This window comes from Phyllobates terribilis, unplaced genomic scaffold (assembly GCF_046119375.1).
Source record: "Phyllobates terribilis strain yellow unplaced genomic scaffold, ASM4611937v1 Scaffold_42__1_contigs__length_11168841, whole genome shotgun sequence".
NCBI lineage: Eukaryota > Metazoa > Chordata > Amphibia > Anura > Dendrobatidae > Phyllobates > Phyllobates terribilis.
Genome location: NW_027362802.1, coordinates 2,698,964 through 2,719,510, shown reverse-complemented (window position 1 = coordinate 2,719,510; position 20,547 = coordinate 2,698,964).

The following is a 20,547-nucleotide window of genomic DNA, read 5'->3' as shown; positions in this document are numbered from 1 at the left end:
TGTCGTGCATATGGGGGGGAATGATTTGGGGGCTCGCCCGGTTAGAGAATTGATGAGGGATATTCAATTTGATTTTTTAAGGTTATGGACATCCTTTCCTGAGGTGTTGACGGTTTCGTCTGACATTGTGCCAAGGCAAAAATGGAGGGAGGCTAGATCATTGAAGGGAATTAATAGGGCACGAGTGAAGTTGAACAGAGCCATATCAGCTTTTGTGTCCAGGAATGGGGGATTAAGCGTTCGACATTTTGAGCTTGAAGAGGGGGTTGGAAATATTTGGGCAAAGGATGGCGTGCATTTAAACGACATTGGTATCGATTTGTGGGCATTGGCTATACAGGAGGGGATTGAGAGGGCTTTGGCGTTGTTGGGGCACTCATGAGCCTGAGGTGGTCAGGGCTGTTTGTTTGTGGCGTTGGGTTGGGTTCTTGGAGTTGGCACCGAAGTGTCGGTGGAAAGAATATTGTAAAATTACAGGTAGTTGGCTGATTAAGCGGGGTGATCTGGCATTTGGTTTTTGGCTCTGGACGGGGTTTTACCCTGGGAGCTTTTGGTGCCCTTGAGCTGGTGATGGACGGCTGAGGGTAAAATGGTGGCTCGAGTTCTGCTTATGCCAGATCTATTTTTAACTCCAAGAACCCTCCATTCCTATTTAATTTATAACACTGTTTATATGTTAATGTTGTTTGTTAATAAAAAGTCCACTGTGGCCAAATTTATCCAAAAGAAATACAGGTGCAGTGTTTTTATTTGCTAGGGAAGGTGAGTGCTGGAAGATGAGAGGGGGCATGTTAAACAGTGGAACCCGGGATGGCCATACAGGGTCATGCATACGGCGTATAAAGTATGTGTGTGGTGTGTACGGCGTAAACAATGTGTGTGTGGTGTATACAGCGTATACTGTGTGTGGGGGGGGATGCGTAGGGCTATATAGTGTCCGTGTGTTGTGTGCGCGGCGCATACAGTGTATATGTTGTGTTCGGCATATACAGTATGTGGTGCATCGGCTTATATTGTATGTGTGTTGTGCGTACGGCATATACAGTGTGTATGTGTGGTGCATATGGCGTATACAGTGTTTGTGTGGTGCGTATGGCGTATGCAGTATGTGTGTGTATTTATGGTGTATACAGTGTTTGTGAGTAGTGCATACAGTGTACATGGGTGTGTGGTGCGTACGGCATATACAGTCTGTGTGTGTGGTGCTTACGGCGTATACAGTGTGTGTGTGTGGTGCATACAGCGTATATAGTGTGTGTGCAGTGCATACAGCATATACAGTGTGTGTGGTGCATACAGCGTATACAGTGTATGTGTGTGTGTGGTGCGTATGGCATATACAGTGTGTGTGTGTGTGTGTGGTGCGCACGGCATATACAGTATGTGTATGTGTGGTGCGTACAGCATATACAATTTGTGTATGTGTGCTGCGTACAGTGTATACAGTGTGTCTGTGATGTGTACGGCGTAAATAATGCGTGTGTATGTTGCGTACGGTGTATACAGTGTGTGTGTGTGTGTGGTGCTTACGGACTATACAGTGTGTGTGTGGTGTGTACAACGTATACAGTGTGTGTGTGTGTTGCGTACGGCGTATACAGTTTGTGTGTGTGGTATGTACGGCTTATACAGAGTGTGTGTTTTTGTGCTGCGTACGGCATATAAAGTGTGTGTGTGGTGCGTATGCGTATACAGTGTGTGTGTGGTGCATAGGGCCTACACAATGTGGGTGTGGTGCGTACGGAATATACAATATGTGTGTGTGGTGCGTACGGCGTGTACAGTGTGTGTGGTGCGTACGGCGTATACAGTGTGTTTTTGTGGGGATGCGTACGTCGTTTTGTGTGTGACATATACAGTGTTTGTGTTATGAGTACGGTGCATACAGTGTGTGTGGTGTGTTCGGAATATACAGTATGTGTGTGTGGTGCGTACGGCGTATACAGTGTGTGTGTGTGTGGTGCGTACGGCGTATACAGTGTGTGTGTGTGTGATGCATACGGCGTATACAGTGTGTGTGTGGTAAGTACAACGTATACTGTGTGTGTGGTGCGTACGGCCTATACAGTATGTGTGTTGTGCGTACAGCGTATACAGTTTGTGTGTGGTGCGTACGGCGTATACAGTGTGTGTGTGCTATGTACAACGTATACTGTGTGTGTGTGTAGTGCGTACGGCGTATACAGTGTGTGAGTGGTGTGTACAGCGTATACAGTGTGTGTGTTTCTGGTGCGTACGGCCTATACAGTGTGTGTGTGTGTGGTGCATACGGCGTATACAGTGTCCGTGTGTTGTGTGTGCGGCGTATACAGTGTGTGTGTGTTTTGTGTACGGCGCATGCAGTGTGTGTGGTGTGCTCGGCATATACAGTATTTGTGTGGTGCACACGGCGTATACAGTGTGTGTGTGGTGCGTACGGCATATACAGTGTGTGTGTGCTATGTACAACGTATACTATGTGTGTGTGGTGCATACGGCCTATACAATATGTGTGTTGTGCGTACGGCATATACAGTTTGTGTGTGTGGTGCGTACGGCGTATACAGAGTGTGTGTTTTTGTGGTGTGCACGGCGTATAAAGTGTGTGTGTGGTGTGTACGGCGTATACAGTGTGTGTGGTGCATACGGCATATACAATGGGTGTGTTTGGTGCGTATGGCGTATACAGTGTGTGGGAGGGGATGCGCACGGTGTATGCAGTGTGCGTGTCTAGTGTGTGGCGTACACATGATGTGTGTGTGGTGCGTAAGGCGTATATTGTGTGTTGTGCCTACGGCATATACTGTGTGTGTGGTGCGTACGGCGTATACAGTGTATTTGTGTATGTGGTGCGTACGGCGTATACAGTGTGTGTGTGTGGTGTATACAGTGTGTGTGTTTCTGGTGCGTACGGCCTATACAGTGTGTGTGTGGTGTGCATGGTGTATACAGTGTGTGTGTGTGGTGCGTATGGCGCATACAGAGTTTGTGTTTTTGTGGTGCGTACGACGTATACAGTGTGTGTGTGGTGCGTATGATGTATACAGTTTGTGTGGTGCCTACAGCATATACAGTGTGTGTGGCTGGGGGATGCGTACGGCATATACAGTGTACGTGTGTTGTGTGTTCAGCATATACAGTGTGTGTGGTGTATTCGGCATATACAGTATGTGTGTGTTGTGTGTACGGCGTATATTTTGTGTTGTGTGTATGACGTATACAGTGTGTGTGTGTGGTGCGTATGGATTATACAGTATGTTTGTGCGTGTGATGCGTACGGTGTATACAGTGTGAGTGTGGTGCGCATGGTATACACAGTGTGTGTGTGTGTGTGTGTGTGGTGTGTACGGCATATGCAGTATGTGTGTGTGTACAGCGTATACAGTGTGTGTGTGTGTGTGTGTGTGTGGTGCGTACGGCATATACAGTGTAAGTGTGTGTGGTGCGTACGGCGTATACAGTGTGTGTGTGGTGCGTACGGCGTATACAGTGTGTGTGTGTGGTGCATACAGCGTATACAGTGTGTGTGTGGTGCGTACAGCGTATACAGTGTGTATGTGGTGCGTGCGGCGTATACAGTGTGTGTGTGTGGTGCATACAGTGTATACAGTGTGTGTGGTGTATTCCGCATATACAGTATGTGTGTGTGGTGCATACGGCGTATAATTACATAGTTTATAAGGCCGAAAAAGACAAGCGTCCATCCAGTTCAGCCTATTTCTTGTGCACTGCAGCTATTCCGCAGCGTTGATCCAGGGGAAGGCAAAAAAAAACCATGCGGTATAGGCCAATTTACATCATTGAGGAAAAATTTACTTCCCGACTCCAATCTGGCAGTCAGATTAAATCCCTGGATTAATTACCTATCACTAAGCATAAGATGTAATTTTATTTTTCTCAAGAAAGGCGTCCAGGCCTCTCTTGAATTCATAACCGTGTATGGCCAACCTGGGTTCCATTGTTCAAATTCCCCCTCCCCTTTTCACCCATGCCAAATAAAACACTGCACCAAAAATTTTCTCTTTGGATAAATTTGGCCACAGCGGCCGTTTTATTAACAAACAACAATATTAAACATATAAACATTATAATAACAAGGGTAGGGTTCTTGGAGTTGAAAAATTGATCTGGCAAAAACAAACAGTACTTGAACCACCATGTTACCCTCAGCCGTACCAAACCAGCTCAAGGGCATCAAAAGCTCCCAGGGTAAAACCCCGTCCAGAGCCCCCAAAACCAAAATGCCAGATCACCCCACTTAATCAAGCCAATCCTGTAACTTGATAATCTCCTTTTCACCGACACTGCCGTGCCAACTCCAAGAACCCCAACCCCCCCCGCGCCATAAACAAACAGCCCTGACCACCGCAGGCTCGTGACCACCCCAACACTGCCAAAGCCCTTTCAATCCCCCCCTGTATGGCCAGTGCCCATAAATTGATGACTATATCATTCAAATGCACGCCATCCTTTGCCCAAAATTCTCCAACTTCCGCTTCCAGATCAAGATGCCGTACGCTTACTCCCCCATTCCTGTTAACAAAAGCTGATATGGCTCTGTTCAACTTTATACGTGCCTTATTAATACCCTTCAATGATCTGGCCTCCCTCCATGTTTTTCTCAGCACCACCTCAGACCAAACAGTCAACACCTCAGGAAACGATGTCCATAGCCTTAAAAGATCAAACTTAATGTCCCTCATCAATTCCCTGATGGTCGAGCCCCCAAATCATTACCTCCCATGTGCAGCACTAAAATATCCGGTGCCCGATCCAAACGAGCAGCTTCATGGAACTCTGGCAGTACTCATCTCCACACCATCCCTCGGAAACCCAACCACCGAACCACAGCTTCCTCTCGGCTGATGCCCAATTGCCTACCGTCAGGCCTCACGTCTGCCCTCAGCGCCCCCCAGTGGACAGAAGAGTGCCCCATAATCCACACTAACAACGGGACTCCACCTGCAACAAGACAAACAAAATATTTAAATCCAAAAGATAATTACATTAGACCAAATGCCTAATTCCTTACATAAGACAGGTATCGATCGGAACTCCATCTCCCAATGCGTTTTATCACTTCCTTGCCTAACCCAAACCATACTCTTCCGACGTTGCGCCTGTTCTGAAGGAATGTGACCCATATACCTCAGGGCTAAGGCCTAACTCAGCAATACCCTTCTTAAACACTGCTATAAACTGAAAATGTGATAAAAATTCTCCATTTTTATGACACAATAATTGTCCCTTCCTCCCTGACCAAACCTGCCAGTAAGCCATTAAACATGTCCTAGGACAAACCAAAGATCCCTTAACCTCACCTGAAACCACACGTTTTCCTCTGCCCAATTGATCTGTCTTCCCCCGTCTTATCCAAAATTCAATGCCCCCATCTCGACCGCTCATATCCTCAGCAAACAAACCCCCAACCTTATTCCTGCTTGGTGCCACCAATTCACCTACCCTTAGTGCACCAAAAAATGCCAATGCAAAAGCCAATCTAAACAATGTGGCTTCAAAAAATTAAGAACAAATCCTATCCATTACCAAACCCAAACGTTGCAAGATACTAAAGGTTACCGGCCTACGTTTTTCCAACACTTTACCTCCTCTCCTAAAGCCTTTCAAAGCTTGCTTCACCAAAAAGGCCTTCGTAACATCCTTTGTACCCAGCAATTTAAAACCAAATGCTAATCCTGCCACAAACTTGCCAACTTTTGAAACTGACCATCCGCTCTCCGCAGCCCTTCCCAGCAGAAACAACACCGCCGTCTCTCTATCTCCCTCACTATCCACTCCGCCCCACTCCCGAATCCAACATTGCCATACTCGCCACGATGCCTCGTATGATGCCCAGGTCTGCCTTGTGATAGACTCTCGTATTAACCGTCCCGCTCCTCCATAAACATCTGCCACAACCCCGAAGGGCATTCTTGACCCACGTCCCCTGCCTCTGGTGCTAGTGCCCGAAAACGATCCCACTGAAAACGAGTCAAGACATCTGCTATGGAATTTTTTACACCTGGCACATGAACTGCTGCAATCCAAGCATTCAAATTTAGACAATAAAGTACGAGTTCCCTCAGCAACCTAATCACAGGCGGCGACGAGGCCGACAAACTGTTGATGACTGATACCACTCCCATGTTATCGCAGTGAAACCGAATTCTCCTGTTGGCAAAACACTCCCCCCAAATATTCACCACCACAACAATAGGAAACAACTCCAGAAATGTCAAGTTCCTCGTAAGACCCCTCTCTTTCCACAAATTCGGCCACTCACCTACACTCCACCGCCCTTTCCAGTATGCCCCATAACCAGCACCTCCCATAGCATCCGTAAATATCTCGCAATCATAACTGTTCAAAAACTCTTCCTGTATTAACGATCTTCTGTTATAATTTTGCAGAAACAACTTCCAAACTTTCAGATCCTCCTTGTGTTCTTTATTTAAGTGAATAAAATGATGCGGAGCCCGCACTCCTGCTGTCGCTCCTGCCAACCTGCGACAAAATATTCTGCCCATTGGCATAATCCTGCCTGAAAAATTCAAACGCCCTAACAGTGACTGTAACTCCTTCAGTGTCACCTTGCGCAATCTCCCAATCCTATCGACCTCCTGTTTAAGCAAAATCAATTTATCATCTGGTAACCGACACTCCATCCTTTCAGTATCAATTACAATGCCCAGGAAACTTAGGGTTGTGCAAGGGCCTTCCATCTTTTCTACTGCCAAAGGTATGCCAAAATGCTCTGTCACCCACTCCATAGTACCTAACAGATTCCTACACAACAATGATTGCGGGTGACCTATAAACAAGAAGTTGTCCAAATAATGAATGACCGAATTCACAGAAGCCAAGTCCTTCACTATCCATTCCAAAAAAACTACTTAAAGTTTCAAACAAAGAACATGAAATTGAACAACCCATTGGCAAACATCTATCAACATAATACTCCAGTTACCAAAAACATCCCAACAACAGGATGCTATCCGGGTGAACTGGCAACAACCTAAAAGCAGACTCAATATCAGTCTTAGCTAGCAACGAGCCTGGCCCATACCCCCGTACCCATTGTGCCGCCGCATCAAAAGATGTATATTAGACCGAACACAACTCCTGCGCAATGCCATCATTCACTGAAAGCTCTTTAGGGTATGACAAATGATGAATCAAGTGAAACTTATTCACCTCTTTCTTGGGCACAACTCCAAATGGTGAAATAATCACCTTGTTGCTAGGCAATTCCCGAAACGGTCCCGCCATCCTGCCCAATTCAATCTCTTTAGCTAACTTTGTCTTAACCACCTCCGGATAATGGTGAGCCGACATTAAATTTTTAACCAAAAAAGGGACTACATGATCAGGAGCTGGTATTCTAAAACCATCCAAAAACCCATCCTCAATAACTTTCGCCTTCAACTGATCCGGATACCTATTTAGAAAGGGGGCCATCGCGTGAACCCTCACCGGAGTAACCCCGTTGACTGGTAACCACCAACGGCTTTCCTTTTCCTCTCTTAAAGCATTTTGATGCTCCATGTGAACTTCCATTACAATGGGAGCACACATGCTTGAATTTACAGGAGTTCCCGTACTTGCATTGGCCATCATTAAATTGCCAGCAATTTCCCTCTTGCTTTTTAATGTTTTGCGCCCCCTGACTACCTCCCCCATGTCCCGCTGATTGATTCCCGCTACTGTTGTTCCCGAGAAAGGACTGCCCATACCTCACTGGGGCCATAACCCTCAACCACAACCCAATGTCTTCCTGATCCCATCTGATCTCCGGTCGGACTGCTTTTCTCTGCCAAAATTGCTCATCATATCTTAACCACGCCTGACCCCCGTAAGTCCTATGAGCCTCCCCGATAGCATCAAGGTAGCAGAATAAGCCTGAGCAATTATCAGGAGCTTTCTCCCCAATAACACTAGCCAATATTGCGAAAGCCTGTAACCAATTACAAACGTCTGAGGAATCAACATCCACCTACGCTTCTCCTCCTCCTCTTTTCTACTCTCATCCCCTTTTCCCTTATCCAGGTTAAACTTTTCCAATGGAAGAAGGGAAAAAATCTCTACGTACTCATCCCGCAAAATTTTTTCCTTTACCTCCTTTTTAGGTGCACCCCCAACGGCCCCTCAAAGCACACATAAACTTCCCCTTTTGCCCTATCGTCCAGTCTTACATTATCCACCTTGTCCTTCTCTGTCTGCACACAAACCGATACCCCAGAAGGCATAATGTCTGCACAGACCCCCGACCTGCCCATCTCGCTTCCCACCTGCAAAGACCCCGGTTGACTAGGCACCCACGCCACTGCAGCTGGTGCCAATCCACCCCGATTAACTCCCCCACTATCTATTCTAGCCAAGAATTGCGACATATTAAAAAAATGTCTCTAAGACCCATTATATCTGACCCGCACCCTCCCCTACTATTTTGCCCGCTGGGCCCCGCCAACAGCCTATCAACTCCCTCATACAGTAATGACCCAGCGGGTGACAAACAAGACATAGAAGCAAACTCACCCAGCTGCGCAGGTGCTTTGTCCCTGCCAGCCGAAATTCCTGTGTCCTGCCGACACCTGGATTCACCTCTATCTTCCCCACTCTCCGATTCGTCCGACTCCTGCTGCAGCGCAAGGCCCGCGCCCCTGGCCTCCTCGTCACCAGTGGGGACCTGAGCACTCGCCGCCATCTCTGCTGCTCGTCCTCCATCACTCCTGGCTCTGGTCCTCCCTGCCGTCCGTGAGCTTCCTCGATGTCCAGACCCCGACTCCCGTGTCCGGCCTGTCGTGTTCCAAGTTTGACTGCCAGGCATCCCAGTGCTCATGCCCGCCGCTCCACCGCCTTGAATGTGTTGCATTGAGCCAGGCAGCAGATCTTCAAATTGCCGCTGCCTGCCCGTGAAATTCCGCTGCTGCATCCCTGTCCCGTTATTTCTAGCAGGAACCCCGACTGGAGCATCGCCAGGTGTACCTGCCGTGCAAATGGTCCTTCTGCTGCTCCCCCCCGCTGTGCATCCCCTGTGGTCACGGCGCTTTGTATTGGCGCCTTTTTTTACATTTTGGGGCATGTTCATATCTCCGTAGAAGACTTCCTGAGTAGTCCCATTACGTGATGTCGGTTCCGGAAGTGACGTTGCTAGCACTTCCAGTGATGTCCCGCCCACCGGAAGCTGACGTGGCTGTCTCGTGGGCCTTGCTTCCGGCGCGGCCTGGGCCCTGGTATTGCGGCGTGACACTGGAGCAGGCCGCACCACAGCCGACCGGGTTCTTTCGGTTGAGGACTGCGCTACACAGCAGATGGAGCCCTCAGGGTGGCTAGGCGGATTCCTGCCATGGCAGGCACGCTGACAGGGAGTTCCGACAACACGTTCACCGGATGCAGGGTCCTCTGAGGGGCTCCGCGGCCTGGGCCTGCTGCCCACACTAACCGTGTCCGGAGAAATCCTAACGGGGGGCCTCGTCCTCCTGCTGGCCCTTCCAGATCTCGATGGATGTGCTTCTGCCTCGTCAGTGCCCAGCATTCCGGACAGCTGGGACCCCAGCCACCCCCCACTTCTGGATCTGGCAGCCTCCCTCAGTCTGGCGATCAAGGAATCTACAGTTTCCATCTTCTTGGTAATTGTCTTCACACAAACAGACTTTCTCTAATGTTCTTGTCTCTGGGACTTTTCCAATGCTTTCTTCTCTGAACTGATCGTTTCTCATCCCACCCTTTCTGCTTTATCTACCCGCCCTCCTCAAATGCCCACCCTTCAACCTATATCCAATCCCTATCCCTTTAAGTTTAAATTACACCCTCCTGTCAATTCCCGGTCATGTGGGGCTTCCATCTAGGTTCCTTGCGTCCAGCCCCCTTCTTTAAGTGAGTTGGACATCACCACTTCCTCTCCCAGAGAGTTCCAGAGTCTCACGGCTCTGACCGTAAAGAATCCCCTTCTATGCTGGTGCAGGAACCTCCTTTCCTCCAGACGCATAGTGTGCCCCCTCGTCTTTGTCACCATCCTTGGTATAAACTGGTCATGGGAGAGATCTCTGTACTGCCCCCTGATGTATTTATACATGTTTATGAGGTCTCCCCTAAGCCTTCTCTTTTCCAACGTAAATAGGCCTAATTTTGACAACCTCTCTGGGTATTCTAGTCCCTCCATTCCCTTTATTACCTTAGTCGCTCTCCTTTGTACCCTCTCTAGCTCCAATATGTCTTTCCTGAGCACCGGAGCCCAGAACTGTGCACAATATTTTAAGTGCGGCCTTACCAGCGCTTTATAGAGAGGACGAACAATGTTCTCATCATATTCCCCTATTCCTCTTCTGATGCATGCCATGACTCTATTTGCCTTCGCAGCTGCTGCCTGACATTGGGCACTCCAATTTAATTTGCTGTTAACCAAGACGCCCAGGTCCTTCTCCATGTCAGATTTCCCCAACGGTTTCCCATTTAATATGTATGGGTGACTGCTGTTTTTCATTCCCATGTGCATGACCTTACATTTATCGGCATTGAACCCCATTTTCAATTTTTCGGTCCAACTCCCCAATTTATCTAAATCCTCCTGTAGCTGTGCCCTATCCTCATCTGTATTAACTACTTTACAAAGTTTAGTATCATCTGCAAATATTGCTATTTTACTATGCAACCCTTCCACTAGATCATTAATAAATATATTAAATAATATAGGGCCCAAGACAGACCCTTGAGGCACCGTGCTAGTAACCCTGACACACCCTGAGCTTACTCCATTGATAACCACCCTCTGCTTTCTATCACTCAGCCAGCTATTTATCCACTTGCACACATTATCCCCCAGACCAAGCTTTCTCATTTTATATATCAACCGTTTGTGTGGCACGGTATCAAACGCTTTGGAGAAGTCAAGGTATACAACATCCACTGACTCTCCCCGATCCAGCTGTGAGCTCACCTCCTCGTAGAAGGTGATCAGGTTTGTTTGGCAGGTGCGATCCCTCGTGAATACATGTTGATATGGAGTTAGACAGTTATTATCATTAAGATATTCTACAATAGCATCTCTAAGAAATCCTTCAAACAATTTACCCACAACAGACGTTAAGCTTACTGGTCTATAGTTCCCAGGGTCACTTTTAGACCCCTTTTTAAATATTGGTACCACATTTGCTTGGCGCCAGTCTAGTGGGTCAGTCCTTGTCTATAAAGAGTGCTTGAATATAAGATACAGTGGTCTGTCTATCACATTTCTTAATTCTTTTAGTACCCGGGGGTGTATGCCATCTGGGCCTGGTGACTTGTCTATTTTGATATTATTTAGGCATTTCTGAACTTCCTCCTGGGTTAGGTGGGTGATATTTATCGGAGGGTTTACTTTATCAATCTGCATTTCCTCCAATAAATTGTTTTCTTTTGTGAAAACAGTGGAGAAGAAGCTATTGAGTAGGTTTGCTTTACCCTCATCGCCCTCTATGATTTTACCCAGGTTATTTTTCAATGGGCCAACTCCATCAGTTTTAATCCTTTTACTGTTTATATAGTTAAAGAACAGTTTGGGATTCGTTTTACTTTCCTTGGCAATTAGTCTCTCTGTCTCCTCTTTTGCTATTCTTATTTGTTTCTTACAGATTTTGTTTTTTTCCCTATAAGATATTAGGACTGTTTTGAAAATTTCTCATTTTCTATCCGTGCTCCTATTACTGAAGATACTATCCCAGTCTATAAGGTGAAGGGCATCTCTTAGCTGATCAAACTTTGCCCTCCTGATGTTCAGTGTTTTTGTGACTCCCTTGCTGGGCACCCTACTGAAGCACATGTGGAATTGTATAATGTTGTGGTCACTATTTCCCAGGTACCCCTCGACCTGCACCTCAGTTATTCTGTCTGGCCTCTTAGTTAATATTAAGTCTAAAAGGGCCGTCCCTCTAGTTGGTTCCTGCACAAGTTGTGACAAATAATTGTCTTTGATAATTCACAGAAACCTGTTTCCTTTCTGAGATCTACAGCTTTCGGTTTCCCAGTCTATATCGGGGTAGTTGAAGTCCCTCGTAATAATCACCTCGTTATTTTTTGCTACTTCATCTATTTGTCTCATTAATAGACTTTCCGTGGCTTCTGCTATATTTCGTGGTTTATAACAGACTCCTATGATAATTTTATTATTGTTTTTTGCCCCATGTATCTCCACCCATAAGGACTCGACCTCCTCATTTCCTTCCCATATATCCTCCCATATTATAGGCTTTAGACACGTCTTTACATACAGACAGACTCCACCCCCTTTCCGATTTCTTCGATCCCTTCTAAACAGACTGTAACCCTGTAAGTTAACTGCCCAGTCATAGCTTTCATCTAACCATGTCTCAGTTATTCCCACTATGTCATAGTTACCTGTTGATATTTCTGCTTCCAGTTCATCCATCTTGTTTGTCAGGCTTCTGGCATTTGCTAGCACGCAGTTTACACGATTTTGTTTTGTTCCAATCTTCTCCCTGTGGATTGTATTAGAAATTTTCTTACCTACCTTCCAAGTATCATGTCTTGGACCTTTTTTGTCGCACTTCTTATCTTTCATTAGTATGTTCTCTGGTTTCATGTTCGTGTCCGGCATTTCTCTTCCCATCCCCTCTTCTTCTAGTTTAACGTCCTCCTGATGAGTGCTGCGAGTCTCCTGGCGAATGTGTGTTTCCCGGGTTTGTTGAGGTGTAGTCCGTCTCTGGCAAGGAGTCTGTCATAGAGGTAATTCACACCGTGGTCCAGGAATCCAAATCCTTGTTGTCTGCACCATCGTCTCAGCCAGTTGTTCACATCAAGGATCCTGTTCCATCTCCTGACGCCATGCCCCTCTACTGGAACGATAGAAGAAAAAACTACCTGCGCATCCAGTTCTTTTACTTTCTTCCCCAATGCTTCAAAGTCCTTGCAGATTGTCGGTAGGTCCTTCCTTGCCGTGTCATTGGTGCCAACATGTATCAGAAGAAATGGGTGGACATCCTTGGAACTGATGAGCTTCGGTATCCTATCGGTAACATCCTTAATCTTCACACCTGGGAGGCAGCATACTTCTCTTGCGGTTATGTCCGGTCTGCAGATAGCTGCTTCTGTTCCTCTCAGTAGTGAGTCTCCCACCACCACCACTCTTCTTACCTTCTTGGCTGTCCTTTTTCTTGTCGCTTCTGGGTGTTTCAGGGTGCTCTTTTCTTTTTTGCTTGCTGGTAGTGCCTCATCCTTAGGTGTGCCATCTTCATCCTCCACAAGTCCTTGGAATCTGTTTCTCAGTTGTGTGGTTGGTGATGTCTCCATGGTCTTCTTGCTTCTTTTGGTCACTTGCCTCCACTTGTCTGCCTCTGAAGGTTCTCTGACGCTTCCTTCACTTTCCGTGACCAGTAGTGACGCTTCTGTTGTGTCCAGGAAGTCTTCATTTTCCTTGATGAGTTTTAATGCAATTCTTTCTTACAGTCCCTGCATCTTTTCATCTAAAAGAGCCAGTAGTCTACACTTCTGGCAGGTGAAGTTGGTTTCATCTTCTGGTCCATCTGTGAACATGTAGCACATGTTGCAGCTCACCATGTAGGTTGTCACATCTGCCATGCTGCTCCTTGTCCCTGCTGACTTGATGTCTGTCTTCTTTTTTTTCTTTCTTGTGATACCCTAGGATAAACAAATGGGGGGGGGCGACCGAACCCACCTGGAATTGACGATGCCAACGTCACGTAAAACACAGCAAGGGGACACCAAAATGAGTCTCCATTTTTTCCAATAATTGTGGCACAGACACCACTTAAGTGGCATCAATTGACCCAGAGTTGCTTAAAATGGTTGGTGAGGTGATTTTACCAAATCCTCAAGCTTTAAGTCTCCTCAGGATGAAAAAGGGGTAGAAAAGTCCTTGCGGATCCATGATTTGTTCATCTTTATGAACGTGAGTCTGTCTACATTCTCAATGGACAGCCGCGTGTGCTTATCTATCAGCACACCACCAGCAGCGCTGAACACAAGTTCAGAGAGAACGCTTGCTGCAGGGCATGACAAAATCTCCAAGGCGTGAGTGGCGAACTCCAGCCATTTTTCCAGATTGGAAGCCCAAAATGAACAAGGGTCCAGTGACACAGTCATAGCTTCGATGTTCACTTGGAGATACTCCTGTACCATCGTCTCTAGGCATTGACTATGTGTCAGACTTCTTGTCTCCTGTAGCCTTGCAAAGGATGGTCTAAAAAAGTGGTGAAACGATTCCACAAAATTGCTGTTACCAGCAGAAACTGTGTTACTGTTACGGTTTGAGTAATGAAGACTCGACAGTCCCATGGTTTGCAAGTTAGAACTGTGAGATTCACTATGTGCACCACTGGTGTTTTGTGGAAAAGTACATGTAAGATTCTGCAACAGCCTCTGCTGATACTCCTGCATGCGTGAATCCCTTTCTATGGCAGGAATTATTTTGGCAAATTTATTTTTGTACAGGGGATCTAAGAGTGTGGCAACCCAGTAGTTGGGATTACTTCGAATTCTGACAATCCAAGGGTCATGTTGCAGGTAGTGCAGCAAGAAGGCACTCAAGTGTCTTGCGCATCCAGGAGGACCAAGTCCTTGTTGTGTTGGTAGCGAGGTAAGAATCATGCTTCTTTCCTCTGCCCTCTCCCCCCAAACTCACACAACAGAAATGTGATCAAGGTCTCCCTCATCTGATGAGTCTTACATGTCCATCTCCAGTTCATCCTCCACTTCTTCCTCGGCTCCTGCACCATCCCCAACAGTTTGGCTGCTACCATGCACCCTGGTTAATCCCTCTCCCCCACCCTCCCATGCCTGCCGCCTTGGTGCTGCCGACCGTCTGGACCTTGGAGATGTTAGCCCTTCCGCATACAACTCCTCCTCTACTTCCTCCTCCTCCTCTTGTCCCACCACCTGACTCTGAATTCTGTTTAACGTGTGCTCCAGCATGTAAATCACTGGAATATTCATGCTGATAATGGCATCGTCAGCACTAAACATCTTTGTCGCCATTTAAAAACTGTGCAGAAGGGTGTGTGGCACCCCTGAGGGTTCAGTCGCCACAGAGGTACTGCATTTCACCCAGAGGTGTGGTATCTCACCCTGAGGTAAGGAAGGAGTATGGCTCGGGACCCTAACACCTGCATCCAACACATGCCCGCAGTGGGGGTAGGGCGAGATTGCCCTTAAGGGAGAGAACAGTCCCAGGTCCCTAGCTGGCGGGAGGGTCCTATGTAGTGGGTGTGGGTGGAGAAAGCAGCTTAGGGGAGCACATGACAGGGAGAGTATAAATAGGAAGCCATCTTAGAAAGAGCAAGCCAGTCAGAGGAGGAGAAGTGACAGGAGCAGAGGCTCTGCATGAGAAATGCTCCGGAGGCGGGCCTAGCCTGGGAGGCCCAGGACTGAAGGAGAGAAGAGAGAAGTGGGAGCAGGAAGGCTCCAAGAACCGAAGGGACTCTAGGGGTATGGGCCGTGCAGAAGGCCACCCGTACGCCCGCTGCTACCAGGAGGTAGAGTGGTTAGGCCAGATAAGGGGAACCGGTCCCTCAACTAGCGGAGAAACAGGAAGGCTCAACTAGAAACCTGAGGCTGCAGCATTTCATGTACTGCAGGCCAGAGTCCACACCAGTCTCACTAAGAAGGTAGCCACATAGGACCCAGGGGACAGAACCCACGTCGCCCGCCAAGGCCCGAGGATAGAAGTGGCACTGGGTGTGAGGTGCAGGGAGAAGGCCAGAGAAAGGACACACAGAAGGGGGTCCTGCTAAGTACTCCGGAGCTATCTGGGGGTGGACTGAGCCCCTCACAGAGTACGCACAGCACGACGTCGGAGATTGCTCTGGTACCTGTAATCTGGACTGCAACAACTATGAATAAAGATTTTGGGATTAGAGATGAGCGGTGTTCGACTCGAACTGTTCGCCAATCTCAAATTCGAGCTGTTTTGGGCGGTGTTCGAGCAATTCGGCGAACACGAATGATTTGAAAAAAATTCGGCTTTTCGAGGTTATGTTCGATAACTGTTCGTGCACCAAAATCATAACTGAATTTTTTCTCTGTAATGCTGAAAATTAACGCAGTTTGAGTGTACAGCGGGGCGGGGGGAGGGGCAGGGGATGGATCTCTGCAGGAATAATGAAGATCTCCATTTTTTTTTCTCTTTCCCGCATTTATAGTGGGGAGGTGCAATCTGTCAGCCTATCAGCAGTGCACACATGGAGCGAAGTGCTTTTTTTCACACAAGCAAGGGCATGTGTCATTGGCAGTGTATGTCATAAGTCCTTGCCCTATAAGACCAAGCCATTTTCCCCGTCACCACCATTTTCTCACTGTTGCAGCTGCGTGTTAGATGGCACCGCTGTTGCTGTGTGTGCTATACCTTGTTAATTTCAAGCCAGTTTTCGCACAAATCTACAGATAGCTTGGGAGTAGGGAAGAGTTGTGATTGCAGTCTTTTAAAGGACTAGGTTACATCATTTCCTACGACTTTTATCAGGCAGGTCTGTAATCTTAAATAGATAGGTTGGGAGTAAAGACTAATTGAAATTGCAGTCCTTTTCAGGACTAAGTTACATCAGTTCCTATCAGTTTTTGCCAGGCAGGTCTGTGTCAGTGCTGTGCAAGTTTTTTTCACAGCATTAGGCTAAATCTTGCAAAGCAAATCCTTTTTGGTCTATTGCAGAGTGTGTTAGTCAGTGGAGTAGCCTATCTGTGTTGCAAGCTACACCACCTGTGTATAGAATACCAATTTTTTTACTGCACCTAGTGAAGTAAAAGCTTTTGGGCATAGCATCATTCTGTTAGTCTATCTATACTGACATCCATCAGGTTGCAAATTCAATATAATTTTTTTCTGCATCTAGCTCTGAAAAAATAATTTGGCTTCTAGCAGTGTGTGGGACTTTCTCTATTAGTCAATCTATACTGACCTCCATCAGGTTGCAAATTCAAAATAATTTTTTGTCTGCATCTAGCTCTGAAAAAATATTTGCCCTTCTAGCAGTGTGTGGGACTTTCTCTATTAGTCCATCTATACTGACCTCCATCAGGCTGCAAATTAAAAATAATTTTTATCTGCATCTAGCTCTGAAAAAATATTTGGGCTTCTTGCAGTGTGTGGGACTTGTTCTATTAGTCCATCTACACTGACCTCCATCAAGTTGCAAACTGAATATAATTTTTTTCTGCATCTAGCTCTGAAAAAATATTTGGCCTTCTAGCAGTGTGTGGGACTTTCTCTATTAGTCCATCTATACTGACCTCCATCAGGTTGCAAATTAAAAATAATTTATATCTGCATCTAGCTCTGAAAAAATATTTGGCCTTCTAGCAGTGTGTGGGACTTTCTCTATTAGTCCATCTATACTGACCTCCATCAGGTTGCAAATTAAAAATAATTTTTTGCCTGCATCTAGCTCTGAAAAAATATTTGGCCTTCTAGCAGTGTGTGGGACTTTCTCTATTAGTCCATCTATACTGACCTCCATCAGGTTGCAAATTAAAAATAATTTTTTGTCTGCATCTAGCTCTGAAAAAATATTTGGCCTTCTAGCTGTGTGTGGGACTTGTTCTATTAATCCATCTATACAGACCTCCATCAGGTTGCAAACTGAATATAATTTTTTTCTGCATCTACCTCTGAAAAAATATTTGGGCTTCTAGCTGTGTGTGGGACTTGTTCTATTAGTCCATCTATACTCATCTCCATCACGCTGCAAACTGAATATAATTTTTTTCTGCATCTAGCTCTGAAAAAATATTTGGCCTTCTAGCAGTGTGTGGGACTTTCTCTATTAGTCCATCTATACTGAACTCCATCAGGTTGCAAATTAAAAATAATTTTTTGTCTGCATCTAGCTCTGAAAAAATATTTGGCCTTCTAGCAGTGTGTGGGACTTTCTCTATTAGGCCATCTATACTGACCTCCATCAGGTTGCAAATTCAAAATAATTTTTGTCTGCATCTAGCTCTGAAAAAATATTTGGCCTTCTAGCAGTGTGTGGGACTTTCTCTATTAGTCCATCTATACTGACCTCCATCAGGCTGCAAATTAAAAATAATTTTTATCTGCATCTACCTCTGAAAAAATATTTGGCCTTCTAGCTGTGTGTGGGACTTGTTCTATTAGTCCATCTATACTGACCTCCATCAGGTTGCAAACTGAATATAATTTTTTTCTGCATCTAGCTCTGAAAAAATATTTGGCCTTCTAGCAGTGTGTGGGACTTTCTCTATTAGTCCATCTGTACTGACCTCGATCAGGTTGCAAATTAAAAATAATTTATATCTGCATCTAGCTCTGAAAAAATATTTGGCCTTCTAGCAGTGTGTGGGACTTTCTCTATTAGTCCATCTATACTGACCTCCATCAGGTTGCAAACTGAATATATTTTTTTTCTGCATCTACCTCTGAAAAAATATTTGGGCTTCTAGCTGTGTTTGGGACTTGTTCTATTAGTCCATCTATACTGACCTCCATCAGGTTGCAAACTGAATATAATTTTTTTCTGCATCTAGCTCTGAAAAAATATTTGGCCTTCAAGCAGTGTGTGGGACTTGTTCTATTAGTCCATCTATACTGACCTCCGTCACGCTGCAAATTCAAAATAATTTTTATCTGCATCTACCTCTGAAAAAATATTTGGCCTTCTAGCTGTGTGTGGGACTTGTTCTATTAGTCCATCTATACTGACCTCCATCAGGTTGCAAATTGAATATAATTTTTTTCTGCATCTAACCCAGCCAATAGTTTTGACCTAATACCACAGTTTGGCCACTCAGCTCTGCTCGGTTCCCATCCATTGTTTTTTTGTGCAAAAAACTCCAGAGTTGTGAATTAGTTAACCACCAAAATGAGTGGAAAAAGGCCTGCTGCTGGTGGAAAGGGGAATAGGCGTGTTGGGGAGGGGAAAAAAGGTTGTGTCCGTGGGGTAGGTGTTAAAGCAACAGTAACATCTCCAGAAGAAAGACCATCTTCCAGACAAACTAAAATGTCTACTTCTTTTAGTGGACAATGTGATAAAATCCCTTTCTTACGGCCACGCCAATCGCTACAAATTCCAGATGAGGCACAAAAACAGCAGGTGCTTCAACGGATATCAAGTGCTCCTTTAAGTGGGCTCTCCTCCACATCAACTTCAACATCACAAATACTCCAGTCCTCAAAGGTGTCACCCCAATCGCACTTGCTTCCTCACAGCTCGACTCCAGCGCTTCTGTGAATCCAGACGAGGAAATGATCTGCACTGATGCCCAGAATCTTTATGAGTCGGATCCAGGACCAGACGCAGAAGGTTTTGACCATAATGTAGACCCTCATTCCCAAACTGTAACTCCTGTTGGTGGAGACAATGAGGAAGACGATGATGAGACTCAAATACCTGATTGGAGCGACAACTTTAGTTTTTTGTCAGGGCAGGAACAGGTTGGCTCTGAGGACGACGGGTGTGATAACGCACAGGGTGATGATGATGAGGTTGGAGATCCCACTTACTGTCAACCCACAGTCAGCCAAGAGATGAGGTCAGCAGAGGAGGTGGAGGAAGATGCTAGTGACGACGAGGTCAGGTTGCGCCTTCCTGGACAGAGACGTAGTACTGGAAGCACGTCAACAACTGCATCCTCAAACACAACTCTGCCTCTCACCACAAGTCATGGTGGCTCTTCAGGTCGCATGGGTGCTAAGCCTTGCATAGCCTGGGCATTTTTTCAGATCGATAAAGATGACCCAACTCGTGTTATCTGTAACATTTGTCAGCAAAAGCTAAGTAGAGGCCAAAAAATACATAGTTTGAGTACTTCATGCATGAACCGGCACATGGACATGAAGCATAAGTTGCAGTGGGAAGCTCAGTGTGCTACAATGCAGCCTAGCCGGCCGGGCCAACCACCGTCTGCCATATCTTGTGCATCCGCGGCCTCTTCATCCTCTGTGACTGGGGGGACAGCAGTCACACCTGTTTTGGGGCGCAGACCTGCCACCTCTTTACCCGCAACAGCCAGCGTGATTGGCAGGTCATCATTTTCTTTGGAGGTGGTAAAACCAGCTGCTGTTGAGCGCTGTCCGACATCGATAGCACCACCTTTGGATCAAGGCAACCTAACATGTCCGCCTGCATCTTCCTCACAGACCGGCAGTTTGCCGGGGACACCCTTATCAACCCCGTCTAAGCACAATAGCCAGCCCTCGGTCCCTCAGATGTGGACAAGTAAAAGACCATTTCCTCCTAGCCATGAGAAAGCTAAGAGGTTGAATTTCACCATCTGCAAGCTCTTGGCTGCAGAAATGCTGCCTTTCCGCCTGGTGGACACAGAGGATTTTCGAGACCTTATGTCCGTCGCAGTGCCCCAGTACCAGATGCCCAGTCGGCACTACTTCTCAAAGAAAGGTGTGCCTGCGCTCCTCCAGCATGTCGCACACAACATCACCGCTTCTTTGAGAAACTCTGTGTGTGACAGGGTGCATTTCACCACAGACACTTGGACGAGTAGGCATGGACATGGGTGTTACATGTCGCTGACTGGGCACTGGGTAACTATGGTGACAGCAGGACAAGGGGCTGCTGTCCAAGTTTTGCTGTCCCCACGAGTTGT